This window comes from Molossus molossus, unplaced genomic scaffold, assembly GCF_014108415.1.
Source record: "Molossus molossus isolate mMolMol1 unplaced genomic scaffold, mMolMol1.p scaffold_m16_p_16, whole genome shotgun sequence".
NCBI classification, from domain to species: domain Eukaryota; kingdom Metazoa; phylum Chordata; class Mammalia; order Chiroptera; family Molossidae; genus Molossus; species Molossus molossus.
This window is the reverse complement of record NW_023425351.1, coordinates 45,975,069-45,995,539: the sequence shown is the minus strand read 5'-3', so window position 1 is coordinate 45,995,539 and position 20,471 is coordinate 45,975,069. Positions and strand designations below refer to the sequence as shown.

Sequence of the window (20,471 nt, the reverse complement as noted above, 5' to 3'; positions counted from 1 at the left end):
ATTTTCTGTCACTTCAATTGGAAGAGTTTTAATTGAGATTAAACCTTCCTGCCCTGGCAGGTGTGACTCAATGGTTACAGCATCGGCCCTCCCACTGAAGGGTCATGGGTTTGATTACCGGTCAAGGGTACTACTTGAGTGCAGGTTTGATCCCTGCCCCCACTGGGGCAAATGTGGGGGGCAACCGATTGATGTATCTCTCACATCGATGTTTCTCTTCCTTTCTCTCTCTCTCTCTCCCGCCTCTCCGTCCCTTTCACTCTCTCTAAAAATCAATGGAAAAATATACTTGGGTAAAGATTAACCAAAAAGAAAAAAGATTAAACCTTCCCCTCTTGCCTCTAGGCTAATATGTTCCCAAGATCCCATATGTCCCCAGAGCAGGAAATTGCCAAGCCACACAGTTGTGCCAGGAAATGTCAACCAGAAGTGTTTCCCCCATGCCCTGTTCTGGCACCTTGGCATCCATCACCCGACTGTCCTGTTCCCACACCTTGAGAGGGTGAAGTCAACTCGGCTCCTCTACCTGCCCTTTGGCCTACTCAGGCTGTTTACAGACTTCTTCCCTCTGATCTGGAAACCAGACACCCTCCTTCCTGCGTGTTTGCCTGGGCTGCAGCCTGGCCCTGCCTGGATCTCTGCACTGACAGGAAATTAGATGTGAAGCTGGGTTACGGAAAGGCGAGCAGAAAATGCAATCTCTCGGGTTGTTTGTTTCAGTTTCTTTCTAACTGTCAGCTTATCCTGTTACTTGGCCTCTATTAAATATTTGTGCTTGTCATCATTCAGGTAACTGAATTAGAGAAACGAGGGGACTTCTGGGAAGAGAAAGAATGAAAGAAAGTTCAACTCAGTGGGGATTTGCTGGGATCCTATTCATTGCATGGAACCGGTTGCACCCAATGTGGGCTCTCATAGAGGCAGTGGCTGGTCAACAACGCTCTGCAGGAGGACCCCCTCCTATTCCCACCCTGACCTCTGTTGCCACCTCGGACTTCTGGGAGGAGCTGAGAGTGTTCTTCTGGGTGTGGGGCACGCTAGGAGGCAAGGTTGGGGAGCAAGATGAGGGGTAAATGCCAAGGTTGACGTGACAATCCCAGGAGATGGCTGGACAGTTGCACTCAAATTCAAATTGTGGCCTGGGAGCTCTAGACCAATTCTGTGTGTAGATCTGATTTGAAAGAGCAAAACGGGGTCTGAGCTTTCAATGTGTGATTCAGAGATGGTGGAAGGGCCAGCCTGGGAGAATAGGAGCCCAAGGGACCCCCGTAGAAGAGACTGGGCAGCCTGGCATCTCACTGAAATATACTGAAATACCTAGAATTTGGAGAGACTTGTGACTGTCTAGGGACAGTACTCCTTGGGACTATTGTCAAAGTCAGTCTTTTCAAACCTCATTAACCAGTGGGGAAAGGGCCTCGTGTTCTGCTTGTTTGTCTGATACACAGGGAGGAGTAGGGCAGTCTATAGGGATCTGAACACACCTGTGGGCTACAGGGCTGGGCAGGGGCTGGGGCAGGGTTTAACATTTGCTTAGCAGATCCCCAAATTTGATTCATAACCAAAAAGAGAGGTCCAGAATTCTTGATTTCTCAAGAAGGCTAGGATAAGTGAAGGCTACTTCACTTCTCTTATATTCAATCAAATATTTGGGTTGGGTTAGGTCATCTTCAAGGTCCCTTTCATCTTCATTCATTCATGCATCATGAAGCATGAATTCAATCATCATTCATTCATTTATTCAATGTCTCCTAAGCCCCTGTGCGCAAAGCACTGTGCTAGGCACAAAACTTCCACTCAAAGAGTTTTACATGCATTGTGGATGATCTCACTGAACTCAGTTTAATTCTATAAGGGAGGCACGCAATTCTACTGTGAGTCTGTGAGCTTATGTGATCATTTACTCCAAAAGGCTTCCTGTGTGCCCACTCTGTCAGGCACTCTCCTAGGTGCAGGGACCAGGACTAAGCTGATGGTCTTGTGGTGCTTGCTCACTGGGGAGAGATGCAGTCAGCAGGGAACACGTGCATAAATGAGGTCATTTAAAGTAGTGTCGCCCTGGCCAATTTGGCTCAGCGGTTAGAGCGTTGGCCTGTGGACCCTAGAGACCCGAGTTTGGTTCCTGCTAGGGGCACATACCTCGGAAGTGGTTTGTCCCCGGCCCTGGTTGGGTCATGTGGGTGGCAGCCACTCGATGTGTCCCTTTCACGTCGATGTTTCTCTCTCTCTCTCTCTCTCTCCCTCCCACTCTATCTGAACAAAAAAATGGAAAAATGTCCTTGGGTGAGGATAAAAAAAAAATTGCTCTTGGCCTTTTGGCTAAGATCAAGTGTAGTATCTGTTCTTATCACTTTAAAGTAGTGTCAAGTGCTCTGAAGAAAGTAAGGGGGGTGCCGTGGCCGGGGGTGGGCAGTGGTTGATGACAGCCTCTCTCCTGTACCCCTGCCGTCTTGCTGAGCGAGTAAGAAGGAAGCTAGAACACCTGGGCCTCTGCTAAGTGGAACTTGCAGGCCAGTCAAAGTGTGAGCTAGGCCAGGAGACGTGAGAACCCACTGGTACTGCTCTGCCAAGGTGGTGACAAGTTATTATTTATGACAATAAATTCCCAAAGCATGAAGTACTTGGCTGGTTCTGGGTGCTGGCAGGCGTCACAAGGACTTGTGCTACACAAAGCATGTATAGTGGGTTAGTTTGGGGTCATAACCCCTTCTGAATAAATTTGGGTAACTCTTTGAAAAACACATTTTATTTTTAAAAAGGCAAATTATATACTCAATAAGTTGGGAAGATATAAAATGGTATACATCGCAAAGTGTGTCTCCCTCCTGGCCCCTCGCCCCAGGCCCGCCTACCCTGGCCACAGGGAGGGAAACTGGAGAGGTCTGCATAGCTCCTCTGCTGGTCCATGGGCTTCGGACACACTTGCATGCGGATTGATACTTCTAAAACTTTACAGTCCTTTTCCTCCCCCTTCTGCCAAAAACTATGCCTGCTGCCCTGGCCGGTCTGGCTCAGCAGTTAGAGCATTGGCTTATGGACCGAAGGGTCGCGGGTTAAATCCCAGTCAAGGGCATGGACCTGGGTTGCAGGTTCATCCCCAGCCCAGGCTGGGGTCGTACAAGAGGCAACCAATTGATGTGTCTCTTTCACACCAATGTGTCTCTCTGTCTCCCTCCCTGCCTGCCTCCCTCCCTTCCACTCTCTCTAAAAAATCAATGAAAAAATATCCTCAGGTGAGGATTAACAACAACAACAAAATATGCCTGCTACCTGGAGAGAAGGCCCAGGGGAGAATTCCAGAGGCCTCTGTGAGGCTCCCACAGGGAGCAATAGAAGCAGGTCCTGTCTAAATAGGGGTAGATCCCCGCATGGCTGAGAGCTTGCGTTTGGAGTCAGCAGACCTGGGCACAGATCCTGGCTCTGCCTCTTTCTAGCGGAATGACTTGGGTACTGAAGAAACCTCCCCAAGCCCAGGCTCCTCCGTTGCAACTGGGGACAGTCATTATTTCAGTGAGACACTGTGAAGGTTACATGAGCCAATGCAGTTAAGCACTTGGCCCCATACTTGGCACATAGCTAAGCGGCAAAAAGTGGATGCTTTTTGTAATGATCCTGGAGCGGGTTCCAGGCACCCCCTTGAGCCCACATGCAGACGTACTCAGGTCAAGGAGCACTCTCATTAGGGTGTGGAGGTCACAGGTAACCTGTGTGTTGGGGTGGAAAGTCAGTTCTACTGGTTTCACTTTGGTGGGTCCCAGGTTCTATTCCTAGACTTGCCACCCACCCATGCTCTGATTTTGAGCGTGTCATTTAGCATCCCTGGGCCTCAGTGTCCTCATGTTTGATGACAAGGTTGATCTTCATCATCTTTAGGTGCCTCCTGCCCTCACATGCCAGGATTCTTTGCTCAGGAGAGTAAGCTGGTTATGTGCCCTCATAGCTCTGGCTGCAGGAACAGAAACCGAGCTGGAAGGAGCCTTGGGCAGCCCTTGCCCACTGGCATGAGGAATGATGGGCTCTGACTTCTCGGCGTTCTCTCTTCTCCCCGTGTCTTCCCTGCCCGGGAACAGGTGTGCATGCCCCAGGTGCTTGCCTAGCCTGGGAAGGTCTGAGAGCTCAGGCAAGGCTGACCTACGACGGAAGTTGAGTCAGGGGTAGGAATCAGCCAGAATCAGACTCACGAGGACAGGAACAAGCATGCCCGGCTGGCACCCATCGTGGGCGGATGGGACAAAAGCTACTGTGGCAAGTCACTGACTGTACCTGTCACCCTGGAGCGAGGCTCCAGGCTGCTGTTGTCAAGAACAGGGAGGATGCTGTGAAATAAACACTGCAGCTGGCAGCTGTGTGACGCCGGCCCAGCTGTGCTCACAGGCCACGTGCAGACCTGAGCTCCAGCTGGACAGGTTTGCCTGCAGCGAGGCAGTGAAGAGGAAACCTCCTGGCGGGCACGAAAACTCCACAATGCCGCCGAGAAAGGGAGCACCGTGGCCGCTCCCCGTTTCGGCGGCATGACAGAAAGCTGCTTGGGACTGCTCCTGCAGGTGGGGTGCACTGGTGGACGTGGGAACGTGCTCCCTGCAAAGCAATGAATGGCATTGTTCTTCCATGATTTCCACGGACAAATGGGAGTTCAGAAAGCAAGGTGACACTTCAGTGATGTGTCCCACCTGCTGTGGTCAGGCCTTGTTTCCTCAGAGAGACGAAGCCACAGAGGGCAGGAAGCAGAAATAATACCTCTTGGTAGTAACCTTCTGCCTGTCCTCCCCAGCCCACCGCCTTACTCACTGGGCCTCATGTAAAAAGATGGTATGTCTGCCTGGCCGCTGTGGCTCAGTGGTTGAGCGTTGACCCATGCACCAAGAGGTCGCCTGTTCGATTCCCAGTCAGGGCACAGGCCCAGGTTGTGGGCCTGATCCTCAGTGGGGGACACGCAGGAGGCGGCCAATCCATGTTCTCTCTCATCGATGTTTCTATCTCTCCTTCCCTCTCCCTTCCTCTCTCTTTAAAAATCAGTAAAGGAAAAAAAATTTTTTTAATGGTACATTTGTTATTAGGATGATAGGGAGGAAGAGAAGCTGGAGCATGACCCATGAGCTTCTCCAGAGAAAGCGGAGTAGGAGCCTTCTGTCTGCCCCGCTGCACCCCACAGTCTCCCCCAGTACCCCACCATGCTGACCATGCATCTGCTCAGTCCCCAAAGCTGAGGAAGACACAGCAAAGCTGAACCTGCAGGGAACTCTCGCTGCAGGCTTTCTGCCCCCACTGATCTCGGGGTGCACCCGCGGCTGCTGAAACCTGAGGGACTCCCGTGGAGAGGCAGAGCCTGTCTGGATATCTTCAGAGCTCTTGCTTAGTTCTCATTCTTTGGGGGCTGCTGTCTGTCCCTCTGCCAGTTTTCTTTGGGGAAAACAAGACCCTCCTGCAAAGGCCCCTCAAAACTGGCCCTGCCGAGCTGCTGGGAAACTGGCTGCTTTGCCCGTCAGGGGCTCCTCTCCGCCTCTCCTCACAGCTGGGGCGCCCACCTGGCCCTACCGGCCACGCGCAGGAAGGTGCGAGGGAGGCTTAGGCCTTCCCAGAATGCCCTCTGCCCCCATCCGTGTGCCCGGCTGGTGTTGGCAGGGCCCTCTTCCACCTTCTTCGGGGTAGGATCTCCTTCTAACACGTGGTCTGAACAATGGTAGTCTCTATAACATGGGAGCCTGGCACTGGAAACACAGAACCTCGCATGGTCAAAAGGACCTTGCAGATGTCACTCAGTCAGGGATCTTGAGATGGGAAGCTTTTTCTGGATTATCTGGTGGGCCTGGTGTAATCACTGGGGTTCTTTTTGTTTATTTGTTAAATTTATTTTTAAATCTTAAAAGCACCAAAAATCACTTTTGTGTTTCCTTGACTTCCAGATTTACCTGGTTCTTGAAACACTATCATATTTTAATTACTATGAGCTGGTCCCATTTCAGGCATCATCTGATAACTGAATTAATTTTCAATGTGTAAAATGTAGGTTTTCTTTCCTAAAACAGAAATATATATAGTTGTTGACATTATAACACATACCCCCATTTTTCCTTCCTTTGCCACCCTCCACCCAACCCCTGCCTCACCTGCCTTCCCCACGCTATTGTCTGTGTCCATGGGTTATACATACATGTATACACATTCTCTGGTTAATCTCCCCATCTCCCCTTCCCTCTGAGATCTGTCAGTCTGTTCCATGCCTCCATGCCTCTGGACCTATTTTGTTGGTCAGTTTATTTTGTCCATTAGATTCTACAAATAATTGAGATCATATAATATTTGTCTTTCTCTGACTGGCTTATTTCGCTTAGCATAATCTCCAGATATATCCATGCTGTCTCAAAGGGTAAGTGATCCTTTTTTTTTTTTTTTTTGCAGTTGCATAGTATTCCATTGTGTAAATGTATAACAGCTTTTTAAAAAGTATATGTTTTTATTGACTTTTTTTAGAGAGAGAGGAAGAAGAGAGCGACAGAAACATCAATGTGAGAGAGAAACATTGATCGGCTGCCTTCTGCACGCCCTCTACTGGGGATCGAGCCCGCAACCCGGGCTTGTGCCCCAACTGGGAAACGAACCTGGACATCAGTCCATGGGACGACACCCAATCCACTGAATCACACCAGCCAGGGTACCACAGCTTTTTTTTCCATTTATCTACTGATGGGCACTTGGGCTGTTTCCAGATCTTCGCTATTGTAAATAACACTGCTATGAACATAGGGGTAAATATATTCTTTATGATCGATGTTTCAGGATTCTTAGGATATATTCCTAGAAGTGGGATCACTGGGTCAAATGGCACTTCCTGGGGCCCACTTCCCAGTGACTGCTTAGGGAATACTGTTACTCGGCTGTTCCCAAGGGGACCGCACGCTACATCCCTCCCACGGCCACCGTCTGACTTTGCTCTGGCTTCACTGACCACCCACACTCTCCGGGCCTAAGCAAAGGGCTAGGAGCTCTGTGCATACCCCACCCCTCGCCCACCCGGAGGCCCAGCTTTCTGTGGAAGAGGAGAGTGGCAGCATTTGGCCACCAAGAAACCGTGGGGGGGCCTTGCCTGCAGCTTCCCTCCCAGTCCCTGGACCAGCTGGACTAAGGAAGCTGACACCTGCAGAGATCCCGATCCAAGGGCTGGGCTGACAGCTGGCAGCTTGCTCCTGACTGCTGGCTGGACAGAGAGGTCTTTGCTCACTTAACATTTAAACTGCTAATCTTTCTGTAAAAGGTACCCCTGCCTTGTTTACTCCCTTGTTAAGTTGGAGGACTACAAAAATAAATTAACCTTGAGAAATGACAACATGCAGGCCTCGGGAATTAGGTTATTAGTGGGAGACTCCCAGACAAATCCATCCCTCAATAATAAAGCAGACCCGTTTCTAGAAACTTCTCAGCCCTGCCATGGGGGCTGAGTAGGCTCGTGGACAGGCACAAAGAGAAAGAGGACCAGCTCACGGTTCTGACTCAACTTCCCCGAGAGTGGGCTCTGAATTCTTCGTCATAAAAAGCTACCTTTTTATTCAGAACATGATAGAGTTTTATTTTAATAAAACTGAAATCGTTTTTTAAAGCTGAAATCAGAGGTCTTTCTTTTTAAAACACATTTGGAAAATAATTATCTTGGGATTTTTTTTTTATCCTCACCTGAGGACATTTTTGCATCTATCGTCAGAGAGAGCGAGAGGGAGAGCAGGAGAGAGAGAGAGAAACATCGATGTGAGACACATCGAGTGGTCACCACCCACAAGATCCCAAACAGGGCTGGGGACAAACTGAAACCGAGGTACGTACCCTTAGTGGGAACTGAACCCAGGACTCTCTGGTCCTTGGGCCGATGCTCCACCCACTGAGCCAAACAAACTGTCCAGGGCTTTTTTATTCCCTTATCCTCACCCCAGGAGCATTCATTTTCAGATAAAGTGGGAGGGGGAGAGAGAGAGAAAAAAAAACATGGATGTGAGAGAGACACTTCGAGTGGTTGCCACCCACACAACCCCAACTGGGGCCAGGGACAAACTGCAACTGAGGTACATGCCTTTAGTGGGAACCGAACCCGGGACTCTCCCATCCGCAGACCGTCGCTCTAACCACTGAGCCAAATCAGCCACGGCTATCTTGGGAATCTTCATGTCAGATATTTAGGACACAGGACACAGATTTTAGGACCATTCTGGCAAAGGTGCCATGCTCATCGTGTGTCATAATAAACACGCAGATGGCCTTTTATTATGTTGTGTTGGTGGGACTCTTAAGCTCCTACATGGGGGGGACCGATTCCTTCTCTAGCTCTCCAAGGTCCCAGAGGTGCAGCATCCCAATTACTTCCATACCTGGCTCAATACGTCCTGCTTGCAACTTCCCGGTGCCTTTGGCCCTGTAGTCTTTTCCTTCCTCACTTTCATGCCCACTGTAATTACTGATCACCCATGCCATTGTCTGTTTACTCTAGGTCTCTCCCACACAGGAAGACAGGTACTGGTGCACTTGTACCTCTAGCGCCTAGCTCAGGCCTGGCAAACAGTCGGTGCTCAATAGCTCGCGGCTGAGTGAGCTGAATGACTTCAGCTCTGCATCCAATTCCAGTCTCCTGTGGCTGTCGTGCTCCACAGACACCCCGCTTCCAGTTGCTTTTGATCTGGCTGCCCTTCGGAGAGAGGACAGAACTGAGGAGAAACTCGGGGAATGGGCAAGCGCAGCCTCTCCCCACCTCAAAGGGCTGCTGTGAGGACTAAATTTGCTTGTATTTGGCTTATTAGTACTTAAAGAACATTAGAAGATGGTACTTGTTTATTATTTCTGCACATGTGTCAGACCTTACATCTCAGCACCAGCCTTATTTGCCGTGAGGACAGGATCCTCCAAGCCTTCCTAAGACACTAGGAGAGACTGCGGAATCCGGGGGAAATCAGAGACCCACCGGGTCTGTGGCCACTGCTCATTTCAGTAGTAGGTCCGGGCGAGGGTACTGCACTAGAACCCCTCCAGGTATAGTAGCTTGGACAAAATAGGAGTTTATTTGTCTGCCCGTCAGTGACCCAGAGTTTTTAGGGAGATTTTATCATTCTCCTTGCATAGGTTCTGTCTCTGGCTCCAAGGTTGCTGTAGTTCTTGTGATGTACCAGCTGGTGGGAAGGAGAAAAGGGAGACGGGAGCACTTACCCAATCAAGAGACCAGAAATCACTCCTGCTTAAAGACCATTGGCCACAGCTCAGTCATATGACCACACCTAGTTGCAAGGGAGGCTGAGAAATGTAGTCTTTAGCTGGGCAAACATGTTCCTACCTAAAACTGTTAGTTATTTATTTTTCTTTATTGATTTTAGAGAGAGAGGAAGGGAGAGGGAGAGAGAGATAGAAACATCAATGAGAGAGAACATTGATTGGCTGCCTCCTGCATGCCCCCCACTGGGGGTTTGGCCCACAACCTGGGCACGTGCCCTGACCGGAAATTGAACCAGTGACCTCCTGGTGCATGGGTCCAACGCTCAACCACTGAGACACACCAGCTGGGCTAAAACTTATTATGGAAGAAGGGAAAAGTAGATATCGGAGAAAACCTAGCAGCCTCTGCCACTGCAAGGCTATAAAAACCGGGTGAGATCAGAGTCCATGTGCCTGTTGCAGCTGCTTATGACATCCTGGGGGGCGGTGATGCTGAACCACTGTTGGCCTCACACACAGTTTTCTGTTTCCACCACTGAACCAGTCAACAAGCCTAGTCCATGCTCCAGTGAAACCTGGAGTTGCAAAAGGGGGGAGAGAAAAATCAGTTTTGAACTAATAATCCCATAAACAAGAGTGGATTATGGGAAAGTCCATCACCATTTGTGGGGAGCCCTCTAGATCTGTGCTACTGAAGTGTGGCCCGTGGATTGACCCTGGTCTGGGAGGGTTACCAGTTTGCACGAGGAGAGCACAGATTGAGAGTGAGCCTTCGAAAACTTTTAAACTATGTGACGGAATAATTATATATTGGTTGAATATAATAGCAAAAATTAGAGCTTGCATTTTGTATATCTTTATAAATTTAATTTTCCCAGTAATTCATTTTTATTATATTTTACATAAGCACTGGTCCATGACAGTTAGGGGGGAAAAACAAAACCCGAATTGTTCCTTCTTTACAGATAGTTTGAGAAGCACTGGTATAGGCCTCAGGAACTTTGTTCGACTTGCACATGTTGTTTCATTTATCCCTGGGGGAAGTCTAACTCACCCCATTTTGTAGATGAGAAAATGAAGGCCCTGAGTTTAGTTCCACAGCTGGAGATCACAGAGCTCTGGATGACGGAGGGACCGGCTTTCGGGTTCCTTGGGACCCAGGCTGCCTGTGCAGTCTTAGCCAGAGCCAGGACTCAGAGGCTGTGCTAGGCATCAAAATAAGTTCCTGTGCAATGGATCGTAAAGGGCTGTCCTCCGTGCACTGCAGAGCCCTTTAAAGAATAGAGCCTTGCCCGGTCGGTGTGGCTCAGTGGTTGAGCATTGACCCATGCACCAAGAGGTTGCCGGTTCGATTCCCGGTCAGGGCGCATGCCCAGGTTGTGGGCCCGATCCCCAGTGCGGGGGCATGCAGGAGGCAGCCAATCGATGTTCTCTCTTACCCATGTTTCTGTCTCTCTCTCTCCTTCTCCCTTCCTCTCCCTCTAAAATCAATAAAGAGGAAAAAAGAATTACAGAAGATTAAAAAGTAAGGAGAGAAGGAACAGAGCCTTTAGAGCCCTTCACAGAAGATGTGCTCCACAAATGCTCTGATCAGTGCATCAGTGAGTCAATGAATGAATCACCCTGATGCCAGGGTTCCCAGCTGTGCAGCTACCTGAGGGTGCTGAGGGCTGAGCAGTCTTGGGGACCTGCACCCTAGTCCCTTCACTGCTCTTCCTCACAGACTCAGGCTGTCTCATCTTAGAACTGGATTGTGCTGTGGTGGCAACAGGATCCAGCTTGAAAGAGTCCTTGGTCAGGGAGGGCGGGGGCAGCCCCAGGCAGTGGTGACAGAGAGCAGTTGACAGCAGGGATCCGTGGCTCATGGTGGCAGATACAGAGAGCCCCTGGAGGACTGGGCAGGGGAAACTGAGGCAAGGAGAGACAGGCCAGCTCAGACTGCTCCGGGGCTCACAGAGCAGGGCTTCACTCCTCGAACACGAGTGCAATGCAGAGACTAAGGTATACGCAAGAAGACCTGGGCAGGGGACACAGGGCAGAGCAGGCCTCTCTGTGTCCTTTGTCCAGGACCCAGATGAGTCCCCAGGCCTGGCTGGAGTCTTGGTCACTGGCACCACAGGTCTGCGAGTCGAGGAGCCAGGCAGCCTCTTCCGGTGGGTCAGCTTGCCTGCCTCCCCTGAGCCCTCACCCATTTCTCAGGACTTGTGGCTGCCAACCACACCCTGACCTTCTTTACTCAGTGCTCCAGGACAGTAATTAGGGCGCCCACGTGGCAGACACTGTGCCCAGCACCGTCCTCAGCCCCCCTTTGTAACACAGAGTCCATAGGATCTCAGTTACCAGGCCGACACCAATGCTGCTGGGACTGGGACTGTCCTTCAGAGGTGAGGAACACGACTGCGGGCCTCGCCTCGGGGGCGTGTGGGGTCTGTCTGACCCCAGTGCAGCTCTTCCTATAGCCCGGAGCTGCTTGTCTAGCCCCACCTTTCCCCCCAAATCAGGGCCCCTCACAAAATCTGGGGCCATTTCGTTCTCTTCCTCAGACACTTAGAACTCCATAGGCCACCCTCTGTGGCTTTTTGCAAGGGCAAAGCTTCGGTCCTGTCCTGTGCCCAGGCATGGACGGTCAGACTGGCCAGCCCTGCTGGAAGCCTGGGCTGTGGCTACGGACTGGCTCCATCATCATCCTACAGCTCACCATGGCTACCAGGTGTCCCCTCCCACTCTAGGACACAGAACCGTTTTCCTTGGAGATGCCTTGCCTTGACTTCTGTGAAGGCCACACATTCAACCAGAGCATCAGGAATCTCTAAAGTGAGGGCTGAACCTTCTTTTTTTTTCCAGAAAAGAAGAAGGTACCTCATTCTTAGCTCTAGGCCTTGTTATTAAGGGGAGGTTTGAACACTTATTAGTTCCCTGGCTGTGTGACCTTGGACAAGTGCCTGAACCTCTCTGAGCCTCAGTTTCATTATTGTAAAGTAAGATGGTAAAATCTAATGGGGGAGGGGTTAGAAGAGGCTGCGTATGGAAATCTCCAGAACAATCCTGGCAGTTAGCAGGAGCTCAGTCAGTGGTAGCTCTCATTATGAGGATTGTTGACTTCGTGCCCTCTGCTCACCTTGTGAGATTCCTGTCCTCCTGTTCCAGGCATTGTCTCTTCCTTGGCATCTCTCTCCTTCCCCTTTTTAAGGGCATTTCTGCTGCTCCCAGCTGCACAGTCAACTCTGGTCAAACCTTCTGGAGTCCTGGGGTCCTGCCAGCAGTCATGGCCCAACCAGCCTGCGTCCTCTGCTAACATTCCTGTTAACTGTAGTCAGGGATCTGCCTGAGGTCTGTCTGGGTGTGTCTGGGCCTGGAGAGGGAGGGGGCGAAGGGAGGGGAGCGGCAGCTGTTCTTTTGTCAGCCAGTCACATCAAGGGTGAGGCCAGGGCACAGCCTGTCCAGGCCAAGAACAGGAAACAGGTGGACCCAGATGGGGGTGGGCCAGGAGGAGGCCCACGCCTGGGCATCAGGAGGCACGTGGTTGAGTGGAAAGGTCTCACTCCTGAGTTCCCAGGCTGGGGAGTCCAGAGGCCGTCGGTTGGATTTCAGGTTGCTTGGGACAAGGTAATCAATTGACTCATGCTGTTGCACAGTGAACATTGTTTAGTCACCATCCACCTCTCTGTTAGGGTGCAGGATGAGCTGCTATAACAAAAGACTCCTTGCTCTGACCGGTTTGGCTCAGCGGTTAGAGCGTCAGCTGGCAGACCAAAGAGTCCCGGGTTCGATTCCGGCTAAGGGCATGTACCTTGGTTGCAGTTCATCCCTGGCCCTGGTCGGGGTTGTGTGGGAGGCAACCTATTGATGTGTCTCTCTCACATCGATGTTTCTCTTCCTCCCGCTCCTTCCACTCTATCTAAAGATAAGTGGAAAAAATATCCTTGGGGGAGGATTAAATAAAAAATAAATAAATAAAATCATCCTTAAAAAAAAGAGACTCCAAAAGATTATAGTATAAGTGAGACAGAACTTTAACTCTCTCATATCACAGTCTAACAGGACAGCTCTGCCTCGTGGGGCTATTTGTGAATGTGGTTTTCTTCTGTCTTGTGCTCCTTCCAACCCCAAAGACAGACGTTCTAAGCCTGGATGTTCTAAACATTCTCCTTGTTTCACACAGGACTGGCCAGAATGCAGGCTCTCTGAACCTTCACAGGAAAAATTACATCCTGACTTCCACCGAGGTCTACCTGAAGACTAGCATTTCCTTCCATGCTGACATCAGATTGCAAACACAAAAATATTGGCAGTACCTGTGACCTCATCTTCAGTAGAAATCACGGATATTTTTATCATAGTTAGTTGCAGATACTGTGAAGTGCCATTTCTTCTTATTGTTATTACTTTGAAAGCAGGGTAGTTATTAGATCTATTGCTACATTGTTCTTATATGCATTATGTACTATTAGATCATAATTCTTTAATATTTTATAATATTTCAATGTAGTTGTTTTCCCTTGTAATTTTGTCATTTTATTCAATGAATTTAAGGGCATTCTTCTGAGAAGGGCTCATATGTGTCTCCAAACAGCCAAAGGAGCCCTGGCTGGTTTGGCTCAGCGGTTAGAGCGTCGGCCTGCAGTCCAGAGAGGCCCGAGTTCAGTTCCCGCTAGGGGCACGTACCTCAGTTGCAGTTTGTCCCTGGCCCTGGTTGGGTTGTGCGGGTGGCAGCCATTTGATGTGTCCCCTTTCATGTCGAAGTTTCTCTCTCTCTCTGTCTTCCTCTCTCTCCCTCCCACTCTGTCTGAACAAAAAATGGAAAAATGTCCTTGGGAGAGGATAAAAAAAATTTAAAAAGATTAAAAAAACAAACAAACAGCCAAAGGAGGTCCCAGGCTAATGCTCCCCCTGTGCCCTAGTTCCTAGCCCGTCACTCAAGTGACTCCCTTGTCACTCTCTGGCACCATTAATTCCCCTCTCAGTTGAGTCATTCCCACTGACATGAAAAATGCTGTTATTTCCCCATCTTCAAAAACCTTCTGTTGTCCCTGCCTCCCTCACCAGCTCTTGTCACTTTCTTTGTCCCCCTTCACAGCAAAAGTCCTCAGGAGAGTCCACACCGGCTGAGGGCAGACCCTCTCCTCTCCTTCCCTGAGACCCGCCTCAGTCGCCCCCCGCCCCCCCCCCCCCCACAGAACCGTCTACTGACAGGGTCACCAGAGATCTTCATGTCATTAACCCAGTGATCACTTCTCTCTTCTACCTGACCCCTCAGCGGCACGGGGCCCAGATGACCTCTCCCTGGAAATACCGCCTGTCCTTGGCTTCCGGACACCAAACTCTCCTGGTTTTCCCCTGACCTCGCTCGGTGCTCCTCAGTTTCATTTCCCCGACCCGAGCACTGCCAAGCCCCAGAGGTCAGCCCTTGGCCCCCTTCTCTGTCTACCCTCCCATGGTGATCTCACTTAGTCTCATGACCTTGAATACCAGCCGTATCTGGGTGACTCCCAGCTTTATTTCTCCAGTCTAGACCTCTTCCCCAACCCCAGTCTCACGGATCCCATTGTCTACAACGATTAGAAACATCTCAAGCTTGACGTGTCCAGACCCCAAATCCTAATCTTATCCGGAAAATTTTTTCCTCAGTGTTCCCATCTTTCCAGTCACAGGCCTGAGACCTCGGGGTCATCCTTACTTCATTCTTCCCCTCACCCCCACTTCCCACCGTCTTTGTCTTCAGTCACTTGGACATGGCCGCTTCTCACGCCTTAGCAGCCCCCAGTCTTGTCCATGTTGCAACCATCTGCCACCTGGATTCTTGAGATAGTTTCTAACTGGTCTCCCTGATCCCAGCCTAGCCTTCTACAGTTTATTCTTAGCTTGGCAGGTAGACGGGTTCTTCTAAAATGAAAACCAAGGCCCTGGCTGGTTTGGCTCAGCAGTTAGAGCATCGGCCCGTGGACCGGAGAGTCCCGGGTTCGGTTCCCGCTCAGGGCATGTACCTCGGTTGCAGTTTGTCCCTGTGTGGGTGGTGACCACTCGATGTGTTTCTCTCACATTGATGTTTCTCTCTGTCTTCCTTCCTCTCTCCCTCCTGCTCTATCTGAAAATAAATGCAAAAATGTCATTGAGTGAGGATAAAACAAACAAACAAACACATAAAATGTAAGCCAGGTCAGGTCACTGTTTATCACCCCCCAACGGCTCAGCCCTCATCTCTCTCTGGGTCAAGTCCAAATTTACACAACGGCCCACAGCCCGGCACCTCTGGCCCATGTCACTTCATTGACCCTACTCTCCTGCTAGTGTCACTCACAAGAGGCCTCCCTGCTGTCCCCTCAGCCCTCAGGCCTTTGGAGGGACCTGTGGCTCCTTCGGCCTGGAAGCCTCCCGGACGGCCACATCCCTCGCCTCCTCCAGGGCTTTCTCAAATGTCAGCCTCTCCGTGAGGCGCTGCACACACCCCACTTCCTCAGCAGACCTGATCTCCTTTCCCGCTGTCTTTCCTCCCCCAGCACTTACCCCCGTCTGCTTGCTATGATATTATCATTTATGTGTTAAGTTCTGTTTCCCCTTTCATAGCTTCTTGGGAGCAGGGATATTTGTCTTGTTCACTTCTCATTCCTGGGGCTTGCGAGGGTACTTAAGAAACTGTTGTTAAATGTATGTCCTCTTCTGTAGCCCTGTTTAGATCTTACAGGAAGGTTTCTTTTTTCCCCCCTTCTGCTCCCTAGAAACTTTCCCCAAAACATTAAACTAGGGCTGGGAACCCATGAGCAGAAGCATGAAGTCGATTATTTGGTGGAGGCCAAAGGCACGAAACAGAGAAGGCGGAGTGTGTACATTTAGTCAGCATGCAGTTACTGAGTGCCTTCCCCGGGCTCCCCGGGGGCAGCTTGGGAAAAGATGACGTTAAGGTGGAGACAGATGGGATAGTGGTCTCGTGGTGCCGTGCTTTCACAGGGTACGTCCTGATTTGGAGGGCTGGGCCTGACAGCAGTCTCTGGCCGTCAGGGACAATGGAGGTTGCTGCTGTAGAATAGTAAGAGCTGCCAGTTGTTCAGCACCTGTGAGGTGCTACTCTGGCGTAGTGAGAAATCTATTTGGTTTTTGTCCCCAGTTTCTGGAACAAAGCCTCTAAAACCCTTACAACCTCCTGAGTGATAGGGGAGCTAGAACCATCTTGTATTGTAATATTTGGTCTCTGACCCCAATTCCTGACTCAGAGCTCCTAAAACCCTGTAGTTTCCTGAGTGATGGGGTAATGGGAGCATCTTACACAGAGCTACTAACGCCTTTGGAATTTCCTGGTTGACAGGAGTGTCCTTTGTTCTAATGAGGTGACTCTTGGTGGGCTCCTGGATGGAGGCTTGTCACCAGAAGGAATAATTATCACTGAAAGCTTGTAACTTTCAGCCCCTTCCCCATCATCTGGGGAGGGGAGAGGGACTGGAGATTGAGCTAATAACTGATCATGCCTCCATGATGAACTCTGTAAAAATCCCTAAAGTATGGGGTTTGGAGAGCTTCTGGGTTGGTGCCTACATGCAGGTCTGGGAGGGTGGTGCACCTTGAGGGCCCATGGACCTGCGCCCCATCCCCCATACCTTGCCCTGTGTACACCTTCATCTGCATCCTTTATTACACAGTAAGCTGCTAAATGTAAGTAAGTGCTCCCTTGAATTATGTCGGCCATCATAGCAAATCATCAAACCCGAAGACGGGGTTGTGGGAGCCCCCCAACTTAGAGGCAGCTGGTCAGAAGTTCAGGTAACAACCTGGGACTTGTAACTGGCATCTGAACTGGGGGCAGTCTTGTAGGACTGAGGCCTCAACCTATGGTGTCTGCGCTAACTCCAGGCAGTTCATGTCATAAGGAAACTAGGACCCCCAGTAAGTGTTGGACAATTGGAGAATTGAAAATATCTCCACACATTTGGCCTCGGAGTTACTCTGTGAGTATAAAAGAAACATAGTTTCTTCCTATTAGCCACTCTAAACGCTTTCCCCATATTAATTTATTAATCTTCATAATAAAACATGAGGCAGATGTATACTCGGAGGCAGAGACAGATCTAAGTACCTGCTCCAGTTCTCACAGCTGCACAAGGGCATGGCTGGGCCTTGAACCCCACAGTCTAGCTCCGTCTCGACTACATCTGCCTCCTGTAGTTTTATTTGCTGCCAATGACCCCTGGTTTTCTTCTGTGCCCCCAGAATAGATGGTCCCCCTGAGGCCCTCACTTCCCCAGGGCCCTAGTTCATTCTCATCTGCCTGCCTTGTGGGGTTGAGGCTCCCTCGCCCACCTGCCAGACATTCGCCACCACCCCCAGCCAGCAGCGCCTGCCACAGCCCAGCTCACGGAGGGCGGGGGCGAGCAATTACCCGGAAAACGCAGGCAAAACTCCCACGAAGCCACAGGGCTTCTTTTTTTTTAAAAAAAGGCTCTGATGTGACAGTGTGGTGGCAGGAATCTCATCCAGTCTCATTTCCCAGCTCCCATAACAACCCAGCCCCTGAGAACCGACCGCTGGGAGCTCAGAACATCAGTGTGTACCATGTGGAAATGAGAGTGAAACCCCAGGGACTCGGGTGGAACACGCACACAGAATGACAGCAGCCAGTGTCCCTGAGGCCTGCAGCTCCTCTCCCTTCCCCTCTTAAATCCGCACGACATCCAGATTTCAGCGCTGCCAGAAAAACCGAGGGACCTGCCCAGGCCCCCAACCCTTCCAAAGTGATCGTTGTTGGAACAAGGCAGACAATGAATAAGAGCTTTGTACATGCTCTTGCTTTAGGTATTTAGCAGCCAGTGTCTATTATGCTACATTTGGGGACAAATATGGCTTTCCTCATTTTCTCCACCCCTAACCCCACAGGGACCCAGCGGATGGAAGCAGAGAACAAAAAGAAACTGGGTGACATAACCAGTATTCCTTGCATGTGGATGGCACCCTGCAACTTAGAATGTGCCATTAACCCATTAAACCACTTTGTATGTGAGACTTCTCACGGTCACTGAGCTAAGTGGCAGAGCTAAGACTGAAACCCAGGGCTCTGGCCTCCTTCATGGAACAATGCCCATGGAGACATAGCTCTGACCCTGTCAGCATCCCGGGCAGAGGGGAAGCTGAACCTGTGAGGTGGCACAGTTGACAATTGCTAGGTTTCATATGGCAATTTACTGCGGATTGGGGTTATTGCCCAGGACATTTTTAGACTGGAGCCATGGGTTATGGTTGACCCAACAGGCTTCTCACAGAAGACTGTAGACCTAGAGGGTGATGCCCAGACCCCCAAAGGGCCCCATCTGGCAGGGATCTAAAATCTGCTTTCACCAAGCTGATCTGGCCAGCAGCTGTGTTAGGTTTGGCCCCAAAGTAATCTTTAAAATGAGAATTTTTTGCCAACGTTTTAAAAGTAGGCAATCTATATGAGAATTGGTATTTCTGGCATTTCTTAAGAATGTGAGCATGAGTAGGCTTGCTGTCCCAGGAGCTGAGCCATGCTGCTCCCCCTAGAAGGCATGTGTGCTCCCCAGGCACCCGGTCTACAGCCCTTCCCCTCTGCTGGCCTCCGTGACGCCACCGGTCTGGACCCTGAGGCCCTGGGGCTGTGACTCTTGCTACAGAATAAAAGCTCTTAACATTTTTAAGGTCATGGATAGAATTCAGGGGGTCCAAGAACTTAGATGGGTAAAAGTTACATATTTATTTTCACTAACCTCTACCTAAAACTGAGCATTTCCTTTCATTATGACTGTCGACAGTGGCCACAGTAGTAATGGGATCTGTGACTTTGTCACCAGAAAAAAAAAATCACAGACATTTTCGTATCACAGAGTTTTGCAGCTATCTCCCGATGTCATTCATGTTCATCATGACTCCTAAATCATGGCCTATTGCTAGATCCCACTCATTAATGCATGTGATAGAGAAGCACATATGTTGAGATTTTAAAAGTTTGGTTTTACAAATAAACTCTGATTACTGTTTTTCAATAATTGGTCTTGTTGGTAACTTCGTGTATTTTATTTTATGTTTTATTCTGAGAAAAAATCCGTAGGTTTCACCAACCTGTCAAAGGGTCCAAAGTTCAAAATTGGACTCACAGCTTCAAAATCTGGTTGTCAGAGCCCACGGGGTCAGGAAGGTAGTTCAGAACTTGCTGGAGACGTGGGGCAGGAGAGGCACTGCACTCCCCCATCGAGTCCCACCCCAGCAGCAGCCCAGGACATGGGGCCTTCTGAGGCCTCCTCCAGCCCTGGGAGCACTTGGCCTCTGTGCAGAAGGCTGTGCAGTGGTTTTGCATCCAGTGGCCTGAGGCCGGCTCCCCAGGGCCCCCTCCAAAGCAGAGCCTGCAGGCACTTGGAGAGAAAGCTTAGCTCCCAGGCCCTGGCCTAGATGCCCAGTGGGAGGAGGGCCCGGAGCCACAAGCTGATCTCCCACCTCTCACTGACTGAGCTCTGTGGGTGCTGACTCATCCTCGGACTCTCCCTGTCCAACCAGGTGCACGCCCACCACATACCCTCCTTCCTGTTTCTCCACTGCTTCCTCCCAGGCTCTTCCCAGGAGCCTGCAAACCCACACAAGGCTCTCCTGCCACCCCACCCCCACCCCGTCTCTGCAGCCCCTCCTAGCAACCACCCTCCTCTCTCCCTGCCAGAAAGGAAACAGCGTGGTCTCCTCCAGTTTCCTCCTGAATCCTGGAAGCACCCACTCAGCCTCCAGCTTCTCTTCCAGCTCTCCTGCAGTTTGCTGAAATCACCCTGTTGAAGGTCCACAGAGCTGGCCCTCCCTGGGCATCCGATCCTGCTCCTGCCCTGTGGCCCTTGATAGCCACCTCTTCCAGGATGGACGTGCTGGCTCCTCTAGTTTCCATGACACTGCACTTTCCCACATCTCGGGTTCCGACAGCTCATTTCCTCACTGGCATGACCGCTTCCTGGTTTCTCCCCACAGGCATGCCTTTGGCTCTCTCCTCCTCCTCGTGCCCCAGGCTCCCCTGGAGAGCTCCCTCCCCTCTGGGGCCTCCACTACCTCCCACACACTGCTGCCTCTCTGGCCTCTGGCCACCCACTGTCCCTAAACGCACAGGGTCAGGGTTTACAGAAGTTCTCGCCCCAACCCCCACACCATGAAATATGTTTTATTTATTTATTTATTTATTTATTTTATCCTCACCTGAGGACATTTTTCCTTTTTTTTTTTTTATTCAGACAGGGCGGGAGGAAGAGAGAGGAAGAGAGAGGAACATCGACATGAAAGGGACACATCGAGTGGCTGCCACCCACACAACCCAA

At 50.5% G+C, this 20,471-nt stretch overlaps 1 pseudogene; it reads left to right on the top strand.

Moving 5' to 3' along the window:
• The first annotated feature begins 2,300 nt into the window (after positions 1 to 2,300).
• LOC118631938 lies at positions 2,301 to 2,431 on the top strand (annotated as a pseudogene).
• Positions 2,432 to 20,471: the final 18,040 nt, after the last annotated feature.